An 18,246-nucleotide genomic window follows, 5' to 3' on the forward strand; every position below is an offset into this window, starting at 1 on the left:
TTTCCCCCCCCCCCCCCCCCAGTGAAATTAAATGGCCCTGGAGCAGTGAACTTTGGATTCTGGCTTTTATAGATTCCTCTTTGAGACAGCTAATCACTTAATTATCCTAAAGAAAATCTCATCAGTCAAATATTGTTTGTTTATATTTAAAATTGTAGGAGGGAAGGAGAATTTAGAGTATAACATCATTTAGATTTGTAATAGTGAGGTAGTTTTTAAAAAAACTACATTTAGGGCCAGGCTCAGTGACTCAGCCTGTAATCCCAGCATTTTGAGAGGCCAAGGCAAGTGGATAACCTGAGCCCACAGGTTGGAGACCCACCCGGGCAACTTGGTGAGACCTCATCGCTACAATAAATCAAAAATTAGCCGGGCCTGATAGCGTGCACCTTGTTCTGGCTACTTGGAAGGCTGAGGTGGAAGGATCGCTTGAGCCCAGCAGGTTGAGGCTGCAGTGACCGGGAGCGTGCCACTGCACTCCAGCCTAAGCAACGGACTGAGACTCCAACTCAAAAAATAAATAAAACTACATTTAGAAAATAGTATTTTAATGTTTATTTTATGATGTCTAAAGGAACATAGGAATTTATTTGGACTTTTTGATTATACTTGACAAAACTTACTAGAAGTAGCTTAACAAGGACTAGAACTTGTTTCAGACTTTTCTGAATACAGAGGATAAAACAGAATGTCATCTAGAACTTCCTCTCCCTTTCCATCTTTCTTCTTTGGGCTTCATTCTGTCAGGCTGCTGACAGTTCTAGAATTAAGCTTTCTTAAATATATCAAGGAGGAAGATACCCTTTCCTCGCACTTTCAGTTCCAGAAGTATCTTGAGAAGAACTCTGGCCCAGCCTGGGTTATGTTCCCTCTGCTTGGGTTAACCACTATATTGAGAATGTGGTAAGATTTTTGGGCCAGTCTGATGACAGAGCACACCTCATGGCTAGGAGAAAGGAGAGTTAAGTCAAGTGCTACGTGAAGATGTTTCATGTGAGATGATGGCCCCATAAGATTACTGTGGAGCTGAAAAGTTCCAATCTCCTGGTCACGTCCTAGCTGTCATAACAGTGCAGCGTGCTACTCATATGTTTGTCGTGATGCTGGTGGAAACAAACCTGTTGCTCTGCCAGTCATATAAAAATGCACCATGTAGGCTTATGCACAGAACATAATATTTGATAATAAATCACCATGTTACTGGTTTCTGTGTGTATGCTGCACTGTGCTCTTTATTGTTATGATAGACTTTACTCTTTCTGCTTATTAAACAAAAAAGTTAACTGTAAAACAGCCTCAGTCAGGTCTTTCAGAAGGTTTTATGGAAGAAGGCATTGTTACCATAAGAGATGACAGCTCCATGTGTGTTACTGCCCCTGAAGACCTCCCAGTGGGACAAGATGTGGAGATGGAAGACAGTGATATTTATGATCCTGACCTGTGTTTCTTAGTTTTTTACAAAAAAGTTTTAAAAGTACAGATAATAAAAAATTTTTAAAATAAAAAACTTACATAAGAACATAAAGAAAATAATTTATATAGCTGTACAAATGTGTTTGTTTTAACCTAAAAACGCACACACATAAAAAAAGCTAAAAAAAAATTTAAAAGGTTATAAAGTTAAAAAGTCACAATAAGTTTATTATTAAAGAAAAAATTTTTTAAATTTGATCGAAGTGGACAGTGTTTATAAAGTCTACAGTAGTTCTGGTCTTTGTTGCTCTTTTTATTGATTTGAGAGTAAAATGTTTGAGACTTTAGTCAGTCATTTTATGGGCAAAAAGAGGAATTGTTAGCTGGTATATTTGTGTAAGTAGGGATGGAGACTGATCAGGTGAGAGATACCCTATTCATATCCACATTACTATATATCAGAATATGGAAGTATGTACAGGTATAGTTTTGAAATTTTGTATTTACTGTTTTATCTGATGTAATTAAAGGAAAGAACGCTTGGTAATTCTCTTGGTCAGTGTAGATACACAAAAATTAGAGTAAAAGCACTAGAGTAAAGGTACTGCTATTAGGATGACCAATTATTCTTTAGAAGATATATAGTCATTTATGAAGGGTATAAATACATATTTAAATTTTTCTGATACTTGAATGCCTTAATCTTGTGCGAAGTCAAAATTACTGAAAAGCTGCAGATCTGAACCTTTTAACTTTTATACTTCCTTTTTGCTAATATTTTTGGTCCATATAACGAGACCACAACCTTATATTGTCAGCCTTCACTATGGAATGAAGAAAAAAATAAATGAAATGCTTCTGTAATTATTGTAGAATTGACAAAATTTTGCTCATTGCTTCTTATACAGAATTCTTATAATAAATTCTCTCAGGATCAGTGCACTGAATTATATATTTTTAAATAGTTAATTTCTTGGATGAAGCCTATTGGCTATAGATTTTTTTTAAAGCCATGATATTTTGAAAAGGTTTTTCATTTTAATTTTGGAATTGGGATAAAAAACAATTTCCTCTTTGTCTTGTTGGGAATTATCTTCAGCAAATTCACTGGTTTCCTTTTTCATTTTCTTTTTGATTAAGATATATTTCAGTCAAGATTCAGTTAGAAAAATGTAAACTATAAACATACTAGATAATTCAGTAAAAGGAATTTAATTCATAGAATCGCTTTTAAAGATGTTAGAAAATCTGAGAGAATCGATGGGTTGGTGAACCCAGACAGTAGCAATTGTGGCAAGTTGCTATTAACTCTAGAAATAGAAGGACAAGGAAAGAGGAGGTATAACTAGAGCCCAGAGACAGGAGATAGGTGATGAGAAGAAGCACCGACTTGTGTGAGAGGATACCTGTGCAGAGATAGAACTACTAGTTTTTGTTCCAATCTTTTGCTGTATCAACAACCCTTTAATGAACTACCACGTGTAAGTGGCCTTTGGATTATGTATAAGAATATTTGTATATCCTAGGTGTACTCTAGGAGTAGAATTGCTAGATCAAAGAGTATGAGATTTATCCCTTCGGTGGATGTTGCCAAATCTCTATAGAGGTTGAACCAGCTTATATTCTTGCCAGCAGCAGTGTAAGGGAGCACTTCTTTTCCCATACATTTGTCAACAGTGTGTTTTTTTTTTTTTTTAAGTTATTATGACAGTTTTCGAACATACATAAAAGTAGAAGGAATAGTGGAACCACCTATCACCCACCTTCAACAACTATCAGTATATTGTCAGTCTTGTTTCATCTATACCTCCCACTCCTTACCCATTATTAGTTACCTTTTTAAAGCTTTATTAAAAAGTATAAATTCTGTATAATTCACCCATTGTCAGTATATAATTCCACAATTTTTAATAAATGTGTTGCAGCATCACCACAATCCAGTTTTACGTTTTCATTACTCCAAAAAGCTCCCTTGTACTCATTTGCTGTCAGCCCTTATTGCCTTCCCAGCCCAAGGGAACCACTGCTGTCCTTTCTATTTCAGTTGTCATTTCTAGACATTTCAATGTCACACAGTGTGTAAACTTTTACCTACTTACACTTAGAACAAGTGAAAGTATTTTGAAGTAGTCTTGTGAAACAGTCATGTAAAATAGATGATTCTTTTCACTTAGAATACTGTTTTTTGAGGTTCACCTGTGTTGTATGTAGCATGTATCTGTAACTTATTCCTTTTTGTGCTGAATAGTATTCAAGTTTATAGATTTGTTACATTTTGTTTATGCATTCAGCAGTTGATGGCTAGAGGATTATTTGCAGTTTTTAGCTGTGAGCATTTGTGTACATGTCCTGTGTAGACAAATCTTTTCGTTTCTTTTGGATAGATACATAGGCAGGAAATTGTTAGATGTATTTAAGTACATGTTTAACATTATAAAACTGCTAAACTATTTTGGAAGTGATTGTATCATTTAAAATTCTAACCAGTTATTTTATAGGGGTTTCAGTTTCTCCACTTCTTTACTAATACTTATTATTTATCTTTTTCATAATAATTCTAGTGATTGTGTAGTGGTATCCCATTTGGGTTTTAATTTGCAGATTAAAACCAAAATGGGATACCACTACAAGAAGTTGTTAAAAACTTCTTCTCATGTGCTTATTTGCTACTGTATCCTTTGGCAAAATGACAAAATTTTTACCCATTTTTAAATTGTATTATTTACCTTCTTATTGAGTTGTAAGAGTTCTTTATAAATTCTAGATTACACATTCTTTATCAGTTATGTGATTTGTAAATTTTCCCACTTTAGTTTGTCTTTTCATTTTCTTACTGGTGTCTTTTGAAGCTTATTGCTGGTTTTAAGAAAATTGGTTATAATGTGTCTTGTGTACTTTTCTTCATATTTTTTGATTTTAAGCTTCTTAGATTTGTGGTTGTGACCTTATCATTTTTGTCAACTTTGGGGAATTTCTTCAGAAAACTTCTTTAAGAAACCACTGTTACATTTTCTTCAGGGATGTTACTGGAAAGGGATCAATAGCTGTTCTACAGCTTATGACAGTTCTGTTCATTTTTTTTCTTTTTGTGCTATACTTTAAAAAGTTTCTGTTACTATACCTTTGCTTCAGTAGTGTTATCTTCTACAGTGTTAAATCCACTGTTAATCCCATACAAGGTATTTTTCTTTCAGATCTTGTATTTTTTTTTTTTTTGAGTTGGAGTCTCACTCTGTTGCCCAGACTGGAGTGCAGTGGCCGCTCCCGGCCACTGCAGCCTTGACCTGCTGGGCCCCGGCAATCCTTTCACCTCAGCCTTCCGAGTAGCCGGAATTACAGGCACGCACTACCACACCTGGCTACTTTTTTTATTTTATTGTAGAGATGTGGTGTCGCATCCCCAGGCGGGTCTCAAACCCACGGGCTCAGGCAATCCACTCACCTCAGCCTCCCAAAGGCGTGGGATTACAGGCTGAGCCACCAAGCCCGGCAGACCTTGTATTTTTTATGTATAAAAGGTTGGTGGAGGTTTTTTGTATCTTCCATTTCTTTACTTAACATGGTTACTTTTCTCTCTACCTTGGGTTAACGCCTAGAATATCATCTGGCAACCCAGTCTCCACCCTAAACATAATATAATAGTACAGGAATTTTAAGCCAGTGGTGCACTGAAGGTCATGACAGTAACAACAAATTCCTGATTGGTTTTACACATACATGTTGTTTACTTCAGTCTTTACTGTCTTATATCATGGAAGTCCACCTTTCAAAAACCAAACATATAGACACATTTAAAAAACACAAAAGACCCAAAGACCCACTAATAAGAGATAAAGCAATCTGTAGAATTAGATTCAGATGTAAAGGCTCTCATGGAAAAGATAGGCAACATGTTTGAGCAGTTGGAGATTTCTCTCAGCAGAGAGATGGAAACTTTAAGAAAGAGCCAGATGGAAATACTGGAAATAAACACAGTAACAGATGAGAATGGCTCATACCTTTGATAGGTTCACTATACAGGAACCTGGTCACAGAGCAGGAGGTGAGCCGTGAGCCTTGTCAGTATTTACAGTAGTAGCTCCCCATCACTGGCGATACTGCCTGAGCTCCACCTCCTGTCACATCAGCAGTGGCATTAGATTCTCATAGGAGTGTGAACCCTGTTGTGCACTGTGCATGGGAGGGATCTGGGTTGTGCATTCCTTATGAGAATCTAATACCTGATGTTCTGAGGTGGAGCTGAGGCGGTGATGCTAGCTCTGGGGAGTGACTGCAAATACAGATTAACAGTGAGGTTGTAATGCACATAGCCTCCCCTTCTCCCCTCGGTTCATGGAAAAACTGTCTTCCGTGAAACAGGTCCCCGATTCCAAAAAGGTTGGGGACAGCTGCCCTAGTAGACTTGAGCCAGCTAAGGAAAGAATGAATGAACCTTGAATGCAGATTATTAGAAACGGTTTGGAAAAATCTAATGAAGTGACATCTTTGAAACGATGGAAGAAAAAAAACCTTTCGATTCTCAACTTGAGAAAATATCTTTCTAAAATGAAGGAGAAATAAATATGTTTTCCATTAAGCAAAGACACAGATAATTCATTTCTAGCAGACCTGAACTACAGAAAAATGTTAAAGGAAGTTTCTTAAGCAGCACCAGATGCTGGACAGAAATACAGATCACCTAAATAAATAAAATAAATTAAAAAAAGCTGAAGGTAAATATCAAATTCAGTTGTCCTTATTTTTAAGCACTGTGTGTGTGTGTGTGTGTGTCAGTGTGTGTGTGTCAGTGTGTGTCAGAGTCTCACTGTCACCCAGGCTGGAGTGCAGTGACACACTCATGGCCACTACAGCCTTGACCTGCTGGGCTCAGGCTATCCTTTCGCTTCAGCCTTACAAGTAGCCAGAACTAGAGGTGCGTGCTACCATGTCCTGCTAATTTTTGATTTATTGTAGAGACAAAGTCTCACCAAGTTGCTCGGGCTGGTCTCAAACCCGCGGGTTCAGGCAATTCGCTTGCCTCAGCTTCCCGAAGTGTTGAGATTACAGGCTGAGCCACTGAGCCTGGCCTAAGCACTTATTTTTAAGATATAATAGATGGTCTAAAGCAGGGTTTGACAAAACATTTTTTTAAAGGCCAGATATTTAAGACTCGCACACCCTAGTATTTCAGTTTTAACTATTCAGCTTTGCTCTTGCAGCAAGAAAGCCGCTATAGAAAATACGTAAATGAAGAATGGGGCTATGTTTCAATAAAACTTACAAAAGCTGACATCCAGCTATGGGGCATGTTTTCTAAATGCTAGTAATAAAGCAAATAAATACACCAAAGATTGTAGTGAAATATTCTTGGTTTATATTTAAAATTAAATGAATGAAATATTGTTGGTTTATATTTAAAATTAAATGAATGACAAAAGAGACACACAGGTTATTACATCTAAAGCAGCATAATATTATTTGAGTTTAGGCTGAGATTTTTAAAGGTATATTTGTAAGGGTAACTACTGAAAAACCAAAGGGGAGACAAAATGGAATCATAAAATTGCTCAATCCAAAAAAAAGGTGGAGAACAAGTCAAACAGAACAATGAACAGAACAAAATAGAAAACAGTTATTAAGGTTAAAACCTGAGCATAACAAAAATTACGTTAAATATAAATGGTCTGTGCCTATTAAAAAAGACAGAAATTGGCTATTTATAAAAGCCAGAGATTGGTTGGACAGAAAACCAAGGTCCAAGTAATAAATACATATTTATACCACATTCAGTTTACTTTTTTCCACCCTGCTCTTTTCATCTAGTTTCTAGATGCCATTTTGTGCCATATTCTGAATTTTCACAGACAACTGGTCTATTTTTGAATTTGTAGTTTGGTTTCATTAGCCTATCTGTCCGATTGTGTGTGAGTACAATGGTGGTTTAATTATTCAAAATGTAGTATTACCTAGTCCCTTTTCACTTGCTCTTATTGTTTTATGGTTTTCCTAGATATTCAACTTTGTAATCTACCTGTCCATGTCCAGAAAATCTTGAACATACTTTTACTGTATGTAACTTTGTAAGTTAGTTTAGAGAAATTTAGCTCTTAACTTACTGAAGTGTACTTTATATGTTCTTTACATTCCTTCAATCCAGTGAGACTGGAAACTAATGCTGAAACTTTCCCTTCCAACTTACATGTAATGATATCATGTGTTTTTGCACTAGTTTTTAAAGCCTGGATGAGGTGATTATTATTGCTTCAAGCTGTTGAATATTTTAGCCTATATATTTATTAATTTGCGTCTTAGACCTTTCTTGTCTATTTAATTTCCCATTTTATAAACAGTATATTTTTCTCTTATTGTTTATACATTGCTTTTTCTTTAGTATTTTGTAGTTTATTATGATTAGCTAGATACAGATTTCTTTTTATATTTACCCTTATTGGGATTTCCTGGCTTTTTTAAATCTGTGGATTCTAATTTTTCATCATTGTGAAAATTCTTGTCCAGTTATTATCTTTGTCCCATTCTTTTTCCATGCCACTTCTGTTTCTTAATTCTTGCTTGTGTTTTGACAGCTACTGATAATTTTTATCATATTCTTTCTCTGTATTTTCAATACTTCATCATTTCTTAAACTGTGTTCCCATATTTTATAGTCTGTCTGATTTTAACATGTAAATTCTTTGTGGACCAACATTCTTCTGTTAGATTTTGCTCACAGTGCTGTGTTTCCTTGTATGTTGTGATTTTTATTATTATTTTTATTTATATTGCGAATTTATATTTTCTTGAAATACATTCATTTGTGGTAGTTGAAGCCTAGATTGGAAGGATTTGTATTTGTTTTTGCCACGTGCCTGGGGATATTATTACTTTGGGACCAATATTAACTAAATTCTTGGCTTAAGAATTTTTGAACCGTATAGCTAATATGAAGATTTTCAAAGAAGATTTTTTTTTCTCTTTTTCTGCTTAGCTCCAAGTTCACACAGGCAGTTTTCCTTCCAGTCTAGAAATGTTAACTGGTTAGGTGGGTGGGAAGAATATATTGGTGTAGTTATTTGAATTTTTAGTCAAGACAAAAGCTGGGCTGTTTTATTCAGTGTTTTGTTTTCTGAGGGGGAACCATTAAAGGTACTTGGTCTGTCATGCTATGGAAAGTGCAATGTAGAGTTTCTTTATCTTTGTTAGTAATCTTTGGATTCACTTTCTGCAGTTTCAGTTATCCATAGTGTCTGCAGTTAGAAAATATTAAATGGAAAATTCCAGAAATAAACAATTTATAAGTTTTAAAATTGCATGCCATTCTGAATAGCGTGTTCAAACCTCATGCTTTTCCTCCCATGATATGGATAATCCCTCTGTTCAGTGTATCCACACTGTATATACTACCCACCCATTAGTTACTTAGTCCCTCTTGGTTATCCCATTGGTCCGGGTAGCACAGTGCTTGTGTTCAAGTCATCCTTACTTTACTTAATAATGGCACCAAAGCACAAGAGTAGTGATGTTGGGCATTCACATATGCCAAAGAGAAGCCAGAAGGTACTTCCTTTAAATGAAAAGGTGAAAATTCTCAATAAGGAAAGAAAAAAAAAATCATATGCTGAGGTTGCTACTGTAAGGAGATGTGTGAAGAAGAAATTGTGAAGAAGGACAAAAAAATTCATGATAGTTTTGCTATCATACCTCGCACTGCAAAAGTTAAGGCCACAGTACATGATAAGTGATTAGTTAAGATGGAAAAGGTGTTACATTTTTGAATGGAAGACATGAACATAAACATGACCGTAGCAAGTTGGGTTTGGTACTACTGTCTGTGGTTTCAGGCATCCACCATGGGCCTAAGAATAGATCCTCAGCAGATACGTGGAAACTACTGTATGTATATGAACAAAACTGAACCTGTTGTTTCCTCTGTAAAAACTTGTTACTGAAGAAAACGTTTTGAAGATTAAGTGTATTGGAATGGTTGAGTATGTCAAAGTAAATTCTCTGTTACTGTTAAGTCACACTGAGAAATTTCTATAAGATACTACAGATTTAGAGTTAATATGTATAGAAAAAATTTTTAAGAATTGAGTGTTTTAACGTGTGGGAAATACATTTTTATTTTATTGTTATTTGATAAACATAACGTAGGCCTAATATTCTTTGACTTAGATTGGTAAGTGGATTTCTCGTATTATGACAGTTAATTATCATGTTTAGTGGCATTTTTCTATGGTAGATAAATGCACAAATCCACATTCTTGTGCAGTGCAGAAATTACTGCAGTGGCTACAGAAATCCAGAAAAAGAATATTAATTTCTGGCTGGGCGCAGTGGCTCACACTTGTAATCCCAGCACTTTAGGAGGTGGAGGCAAGAGGATTGCCTGAGCCCAGGGGTTTGAGACCAGCCTGAGCAAAATAGCAAGATCTTGTCTCTACAGTAAATCAAAAAATCAGCCAGACGTGGTAGCGCATGCCTGTGGTTCTAGCTACTTAGAAGGCCGAGGTGGAAGGATCACCTGAGCCCAGCAGGTCAAGGCCGCAGTGGCCGTGAGCATGCCACTGCACTCCAGCTTGGGTGACAGAGTGAGACTCCGACTCAAAAAAAAAAAAAAGAAGAAAAAGAATATTCATTCTGGTTATAACTATCAAACACCGTATGTCTGTGTATTTTAAGGAAGTCTGGTACCTTTACTGTTTGTAATACAGTCATGCACAGCATAATGGCATTTTGGTTAGAAACACTAGATATATAACAGTGGTCCCATCAGGTTATAACACCACATTTTTACTCGACCTTTTGTTTTTAGGCATGTTTAGATATACAGGTAGTTACCATTGTATTACAGTTACGTGTAGCATTCAGTACAATAACATGTTGTACAAGTGTACAGCCTAGGAGCAATAGGCTATACCTTGTAGCTGAGGTGTATAGTAGGCTACACCATCTAAGTTTGTGTAAGTACACCTCATGATGCTCACACAACAAAATCGCCTAAGGACACATTTTTCGAATGTATCCCTTTCATTGGGTGATGCATGACTGTGTATGGGAAAATGTCGTCTGAATTCCTAACGTCCAGATGACAGAATATAGTTTGCTTCCGTAGTGTCTCAGTAGTGTTCTAGTTATTAAGCTTGCTTAGCAAATAGGAACATACTGATTAATGAAAGGCAAATAATTATGACTGTGTATGGTGGATTTATTTTAATTTAAAAGGCATACCATTTATAATGTATTTGTCCCACTACAAATTATGTGTGTTTCATGTACAGTTGAGTAATGTGAGTGTTAAGGCTACTGCATCCCTCTGACCCCTGTGTTCCTCATATTATCCATGTATAACTTTTGACTTCTGTCACACTGAGCTACTTATATAGCCCACTGTTGACCGGGAGCCTTAACTATAACATTAACACATATTTTCTATGTGTCAATTAACACATATTTTGGATGTTATAATGAACTGAATTCTTGCAACAAAGTAAACTAGGGAAAAGAATGTTATTAAGAAAATCATAAGAGAAATTAGATTTGCTATTCATTCAGTGGAAGTGAGTCATCATAAAGGTCCTTATCCTCATTGTCGCGAACTGAGTAGGTTGAGGAGGAGGAGAAATAGGGGTTGATCTTGCTGTCTCGGGTTGGCAGAGGTGGAAGAAAATCTGTGTGTAAGTGGGCCCCCACAGTCTAAGCCTGTGTGGTTCAAAGGTCATCTGTGCATTATTTGTTCAGGTCAATCTAGTAAGGTAAATGAACTGTAGGTAACCTATAATTTGGACTAAGTTTTTTAAAATAAATTGATTGATCAATGTATAACTATTAATACATTAAGCATGGTAAAACATTTAATATGTTAAACATACATTATATTATAGAAACACATTAAACATGCTTAGCATTAAAAACTGACAAATATTATGATACAAAAAAATTTTTGGAAGGACCTCTTCTTGAGTTTAATCAGATTTTTTTTATTCTTGGTAATTTAAGAACAATTGGTATGTTATATTTCAACAAAATTGATATATGCATAGCTGTGCAGACCACATCTCTGAGGATCTTGTGTTTCCTTATGTATTTCTGAAGAAAGTTTGGATGATAGTGTTAATAATGGTAGTACTATGTTGCTATCAGCAAACACCTATACCCTAAGTGCCAGGGATTGTTCAACGTGCTTTTCAGGAGGTGGCTAGTATCATTATTTATGTTTTTGCAAATGAAGAGACTGAAGCATTGAGATGTTAAGTAGTAACTTGCCCAGGGTGACATGTCACTTTAGCGGTAGAGCTGAGATTCAAACCCAAACAGTGTGGCTTTGGACTGTGGGTCTGTAAAGAACAAGAGGGTGAATAAGTCTGCCATTGTAGTGTGAAAGTAGCCAAAGTCAATATGTAAGTGGATGACTGTGTTTCAATAATACCTTTATTGGTACTGATATTTGAATTTCATGTAATTTTCAGCTGCCACGAAATAGTCTTTTTACGTTAAAAAAAATATGGCTAATCATTCTTACCTCATACATTATAAAAAACTGGCCTTCTTTGGGTCACATTTGGTTTACCAGTCCTGCTCTAAGCTGTTACTTATATTTTGGGGTGCCATTTTGTCCTATTTTTGGATTGTTACTCGGCATCTTATAGAGCTTTCTTTCATGAGTGAGGTTAGAAAAATTGATATCTAAACATTTAGTTGATCATTTACAGTAGTCAGTAAGAAATATAACAGGTTCGTAGCATGAGGATATTTTTCTACATATAATCTAAGTTCTTACCCTAGTGATTTCAGCCTTTTCTTCCTGCATAAATACTTGTTGACTCACTTGAATCATCCCTTAAGGAAGAATTAACCAGACCATGTGTTTTGCCTTTAATTACCCTTATTTTGCATGCATTTTTTTTCCCAATTTTAATATAATTGCCATGGAGTTGGACCTTGTTATTAAGGTGACTGCTAGTGGGGCAGTGCCCAAGTCTCTTTTGTGATGTTGGCTCCCCTCTCTAAGGTGCGTGTAATGCAGACATATCATTCTACATTTTCCTCCATATTTTTTGATTATTTACAAGGTCATGTAAATCTGTATGCCCCATTTATAAACTTACTGTTATAGTACATTTTATTTGTACTAATAATCTGCATCTCTCTCTCCTTCAATACAATTAAGTGCTCTACCAGTCAGTACTATCTACTCAACATTGTGATGCAATCTCACTCCTCTCTATCTAGTGCAAATTTAACTCCTTCATGTGTTGACGTGTTATGATAGAGATATACGCAAAGTCTAATAAAGAATCAGCTAAGGCCGGGCATGGTGGCTCAAGCCTGTAATCCCAGCACTTTGGGAGGCCGAGGTGAGAGGATTTCCTGAGTCTGCAGGTTTGAGACCAGCCTGGGCAACATGGTTAGACATTGCTCTACAATAAATAAAAAAAATTAGCCGGGCGTAATCACATGCCTGTAATTCCAACTACTTGGAAGGCTGAGGCAGAAGGATCGACAGAGCCCAGCAGGTCGCTGCTGGGGTGGCCATGCGTGTGCCATTGCACTCCAGCCTGGGCGATGGAGTGAGACTCTGAGAAGTGGATGGAGACTGTCAAGTTGGAAGGGGAGAGTCCATGCCCTGTCTAAAGGTGGCTGCTCAGCTTATTTTACCATGGAGAAATATGTCTTATGTTATAGGGTTTCCTGTTTTACAAGAGTACAGATAAATTGAAATTTAATCTGAAATGACACAATTTAAAGATGTTGACAATCAGTTAAAATATTTTTGAAATAATTGTCAGTTCAAAACAAGTGTCTCAGCTTAGATGGTCAAAGCAGCAGTTTGTAAAGTCTGCAAGTAGAAGGATCATTTATTTGTTTTAGGAAATGATAATAGCAGCTGTGTTGAGCCTAAATTTTGGGTAACTGGAGTAACAAAAAATGGAGACAGGTTCATTAGATGCTTAAAGATGAAATAGATGTGAATTAGTCCTTTGTTAATAGGGATTGAGAAGATTCCAGCGTTATTTTGATTTTTTTTGTATTGATCAGTGGTAAAATGAATAATTGCAAACGTGCTAATAATGAAGAATAATTCTTCTTTCACCCTTGACCCAATAGTCGTTACTTACCCTGTGCAGAGGTAATTGCCTTTCCTGATGTGTTGGATATCCCTCTGACGGTCTGACAGTGTATAGACCTCATGTATTGGTGTGCGTGTGCCTTCCATCTCCCACTTCACACAAAGATAATGTCATATATCGCTGCATCTTTTCTTAACAACATATCTTGGAATTTTTTCTTTATTCATGTAGCTGTAACTATATTCTCACAATATTTTCATTAATATTAACATTACAGTTCATTGTATGGATGTATTTAATTTACCTAATCCCTAAGGATAGACATTTAGGATATTTCCAGTTTTTTGTGACTACAAACTATTTGTAACGTACATCCTTGTTCACATTGAACCTGTAAACTTATGTGTGTATGTTTTGGAGGATGAAATTTCTGTAAGTGAAACTGCTAGGTTAAATGGTATGTGTGCACTTTAAATTGTGATGACTATTACTATGTTGCCCTTAAAAGAGGTAGCACCATTTACAATTAAGGCCTGTTTTGGTACACACCAAAGCTACACTGAGTACATCAACTTCTTTATTTTTGTAAAGATAAATTACATTTAAAAATGGCTCTTCACCTTTATAATTTTAGCTTAATTGAGTTAAAATAGAACATCTTTTTCTGTTTGAAAAAAAAATTCACTTGCATTTCTTTCCTGTAAAATAGTCTTCTCTTGCAGTTTTCTACTGGGCTGTTGACCTTTTTTCCCCCTAAATTACTTGTGGAAAGTCTTAAATTAAGGAAATGAACAAAGATTCTTTCTTAGTGTATTACTTTGCTTTTTATTGGTTTTCAGGTTTTTGGTGTGTTGATATTTTAAAATTTAAAATAGATTTATAAAATATCAAGTTAATAGGGTATGGTAATTGTGCTATATCTAGAAGTATGTAATTATTGTGGGATATTTAGGTCTTTTATATAATTTTAAAAATTATATTCTCATGGTTATGTTTGCATTTTACATTTTTAGCTGTTTTTAGTGATTCACTTTGATTAACGGCAAAAACATTTATAAAAATGTTTTTGATATTCCTAGTTGAGAGTATCTGCTAAGTGAGTTAATATCTAAGTTTCTGAGGGATTTGTTATTTTTACTACTTTAGGATTACTAAATAATATTAAGTAATTTTATAATTTTCCACGTTCATGATTAGGAAATAGTTCTTACTTCTCCCGTTAATTAAGAACACATAAGTCTTTAGCAACAGTATTTTCCAAATAATTTATTTAAAAAGGAGAAGCCACAGAATGTGAGTAGTCCTGTTGTGAGTGAAATAATCAAGGTACCCAAGAGTTTGAGGAACCATGTAGTTATACTTTAATAGATATAGTTGGCGGTATGCACTATAATATAAATGTTGGCTAAGAGTTTCATTTTGATGCTCTAACTTTCTTATGTTTTTGTGTCAATTTTGTCCATCCCTTATATCCTTATGAAAAAAATTAGATTTGGGGTTTCCTCTGGCATCCCATTGTACTAAGGTGAAGCTAGACGTTGTTCCCAATTTTAGATCATCCTTCCATGTATAGTCACCGTTTCTGTGACCTTGTTTGCTGTTAAATTGTATTGCCCTGTGGTCATTATTAGGCATGAGTAATGAAATTTGTTTCATTCAATAGGTATAGAACTTCAGCATATTTATTTGTATTTTTCTTGAAGATACTTCTTTTAAAATCTTGCTGAAAGTATATTAATTTTAAGTGATCAGTACAGTTTTTTAAAACCACATATTTTAAAATTGGATATTTGACCTTGGATCACTGTTAGTACTTGATAATCTTTTAAACTGGAGCAAAACTCAAAGAAGCAATGAAAGTTATCATTCACTTATTCTTTCTAGGAGTTTCTTTGAGTTGCTGCTGTTCTTTGGAAGAGATGAGTTTTATGAAGAGCCCTTAAAGGATATTCTTGGATCATTCCAGGTAAAACAGTTACTACTTCACATTTTGTCTGCATTTAAAACAGGCCCTTAATCTCCCCCTAAATATAGTTTATTGTTGATTTATTGCTTATAAATTTGTATGGTTGTTAAGGTGACAGTGTTTAAGATCCTATTACACTGGCAGATAAAGAAAACTCTTGAAATATATCTTGAACTGTACTCCAAAGCAGTTCATAGCCCAGATTCCAACTGCACATTTGCCAGACCACGCCTGCTGCCACCACCCTTTCAGAATCCTGCATACATCCTGGGCGATATTCAACTTTCTGTTGCTATAATGTAGAACTTAGCCCTGGAGAAAAAGGATTCGTATTTGTTAGACTAGCAGCAGCCTGTCTCTCCCAAACTGCTTTTCCCTTTGGATGTGCCCTGATTTTTTTCATCTCATACTAGCCTTCCCAAGCTAGGAGACTTTTTTTTTTTTTTTTTTTTTTGCACCTGGTATAGGAAAGAAGAGAGTAAATCCAGATGGGATGACAAAGGGTTCAAGATCTCTCCTATAGTTGAATGAATATTTGATCTTTTTACTACTTCATTGGGAAGCAATGTACTCTAGTACCTGGACCCATTCTTGTTTCCTTGTTTTTATCTCATCTGTACTTCTCTGGGATCCTTTGAGCTCCCCGTAGGGGTAAAGTGTCTCTGACTACCCCACTTAAAACTAAAATATCCAAACACATCTTACATTTATCATTGTGGTGTTAAAAGAAAGCCTTATGGTCAACCAGTATTGCTATATTAGGTACATTATGGTGAAAATTCTACTTTAGTCATTCTTACATCCAGCAAAAAGAGGTAAAAATACCTGTTCTTATAGAGCTTATGTTCAATTAGAGTACATATATTCAAGTATTTAAAACTTCTTAACTTTTAAATTCCATTTTTCCTTTGACACTTGTGTTCTTGGCAATCCATTCTTGAGCTTTTACTCAGCAAATATTGAGTCCCCACAGCGTGCTATGCACTAAGCTCTGGGAAAAACAGTAGTAAGCAAAACAGGAAAACCCTGCTATTGTGGAGTTAATTCTAGTATAGGCACAGAAAGACAATAAATCTAAACTTTATAAATGAAGAATATTTCAGAAAGTGACACATGCCTTAGAAAAAAAGTAGGATGAGGGAAAGAGGATGCTGGCACCGTGATACTGGGGAACGATATTTCAGTATTAAGTGGGGATGTCAGGGAATACCTCATGGAGATTTCAGCTGAACACTGGTAATGGGAAACACTGAAATGTTTGCAGTAGATGAGAGACAGTATTCAACTTCTGTTTTAAATGTATGAAAATGTAACATTTGTGAAGAATTATATCCTTTATTTTTTCTCTTGCAAGCAGGGTGCCCATTCAGTTATCAAAATAATCACTTCCCCAAGGAGGGCTCACGGTTTTGCCTTCTTTTCTGTCTCCTGCTCTAATCTGTTGACTGTCTCTAATCTCTAGGGATTCTAAAGCTCATCTCCTACCGTCCCCTTTTAAAAAATCTCTTAACCATTTCTGCCACTTTTCCTGCTATGGCTTCTTGCTACTCTGAATTTCCATGAGCCTCTAACTCTTGCCTCCTCAGAGAGGCATTTTGCCTTTTGCTCTCATGTTTTCTTTACCTGGGGATTGTCCTTCATTTTCTGAACAAACCTACTGCTGTAAGTGCTTCCCAAGCCTAGGGACCTAGGGAGGACCAACATGTCGTCCACCACAGACATTTCCCTAAAACCTTGTATTTTCTAAGCTGGTGAATTATCCAGGCTTGTGACTGACAATTTGATAATTCATTGGCAACCTTAGTGTCACCTTCTGAAAGATTTTAAATATGTTACTAGTATAAATCCTGTCTCCCAAAGTGGTTCATCTTTGATCACCTTTCATAAGGTATCATATCAATGGAAGATCGTGTTATTTTATCCCATACGTAAGACAAACACAATTTTGCTGCTCATAATTTATTGTACATAAAGGTCACCTGGGGACCTTGTTAACATTTAGATTATGTTCAGTAGCTGTGAGGTGAGGCATTATAGACTGCAGTTCTAACAAGCTCTGAGGTAATAGGGCGGTGCTGGTCCCTCAACAACAGTTTAAGTATTATAATAGTGAGTCTTAGCTGAATTTGTGTTAACTTCTGTTCTCCCCCCGTATTTCAACCCTGAGTTTTCCAGCTTTGCCACTCATACTGTGACATCTTGAGCAAGTTGTGTAATTCCTGTATCAGTTTTCTGATTTGTAAAATGGGACAATAATTGTACTTGCTTCATAGAATCATTTTATGGGTTAAATCAGTATAGTTCTTGGTATCATTCCTGGCCAAGTGATCACATTACTGTTCACAGCAGGCAATGTAGCTTGTCCAGTGAAGGGTGTGGGTTCTCAAGTCCTATTGATTTCGGGTTTTTTTTTCTTTTTTTCTGAGTTTGAGTCTCACTCTGTCACCCTGGCTGGATTGCATGGTACAGTCACAGCTACTGCAGCCTCAACCTGCTGAGCTCAGGCAATCTTTCCGCCTCAGCCTTCTAAGTAGCTAGAACCACAGGCATGCACCACCACATTCAGCTAGTTATTGATTGATTGATTGTAAAAACAGGTTTTGCCAAGTTGCCTAGGCTGGTCTCAACCCCCTGGGCTCAGGCAGTCCTCCCACCTCTGTCTGCCATAGTGCTGGGATTATAGGTGTGAATCATTGTGCCTGGCTTGGTTTTTGTTTTTACATTAAGACCAAAACCAAACTCTTAGGCTTATTCTATTTTCCATGAATTTCTGATCTCCTAAATTCTGAATTGTTCAAGTAGACTTTTTTTTTTTTTTTT

At 36.0% G+C, this 18,246-nt stretch overlaps 2 protein-coding genes across 5 annotated transcripts in view; one reads left to right on the plus strand and one right to left on the minus strand.

Annotated features, from left to right (window-relative positions):
* CGGBP1 (CGG triplet repeat binding protein 1) overlaps window positions 1–18,246 on the minus strand; it is an 80,105-nt gene that overhangs the window by 31,688 nt on the left and 30,171 nt on the right. The gene's annotated exons all lie outside the window — the stretch shown is intronic.
* Window positions 1–18,246, plus strand: part of ZNF654 (zinc finger protein 654) — a 53,278-nt gene that overhangs the window by 1,288 nt on the left and 33,744 nt on the right. For all 4 annotated transcript variants that reach the window (XM_021714096.1, XM_021714095.1, XM_021714094.1 and 1 more), the window contains exon 2: window positions 15,345–15,426. The gene's annotated coding sequence lies outside the window, so the exon portion shown is untranslated. The remainder of the gene's footprint in view (window positions 1–15,344; window positions 15,427–18,246) is intronic.

The sequence above is a fragment of the Carlito syrichta genome, unplaced genomic scaffold (assembly GCF_000164805.1).
Source record: "Carlito syrichta isolate Samal-C Ts95f unplaced genomic scaffold, Tarsius_syrichta-2.0.1 Scaffold305216, whole genome shotgun sequence".
In the NCBI taxonomy this organism is placed as follows: Eukaryota; Metazoa; Chordata; class Mammalia; order Primates; family Tarsiidae; genus Carlito; species Carlito syrichta.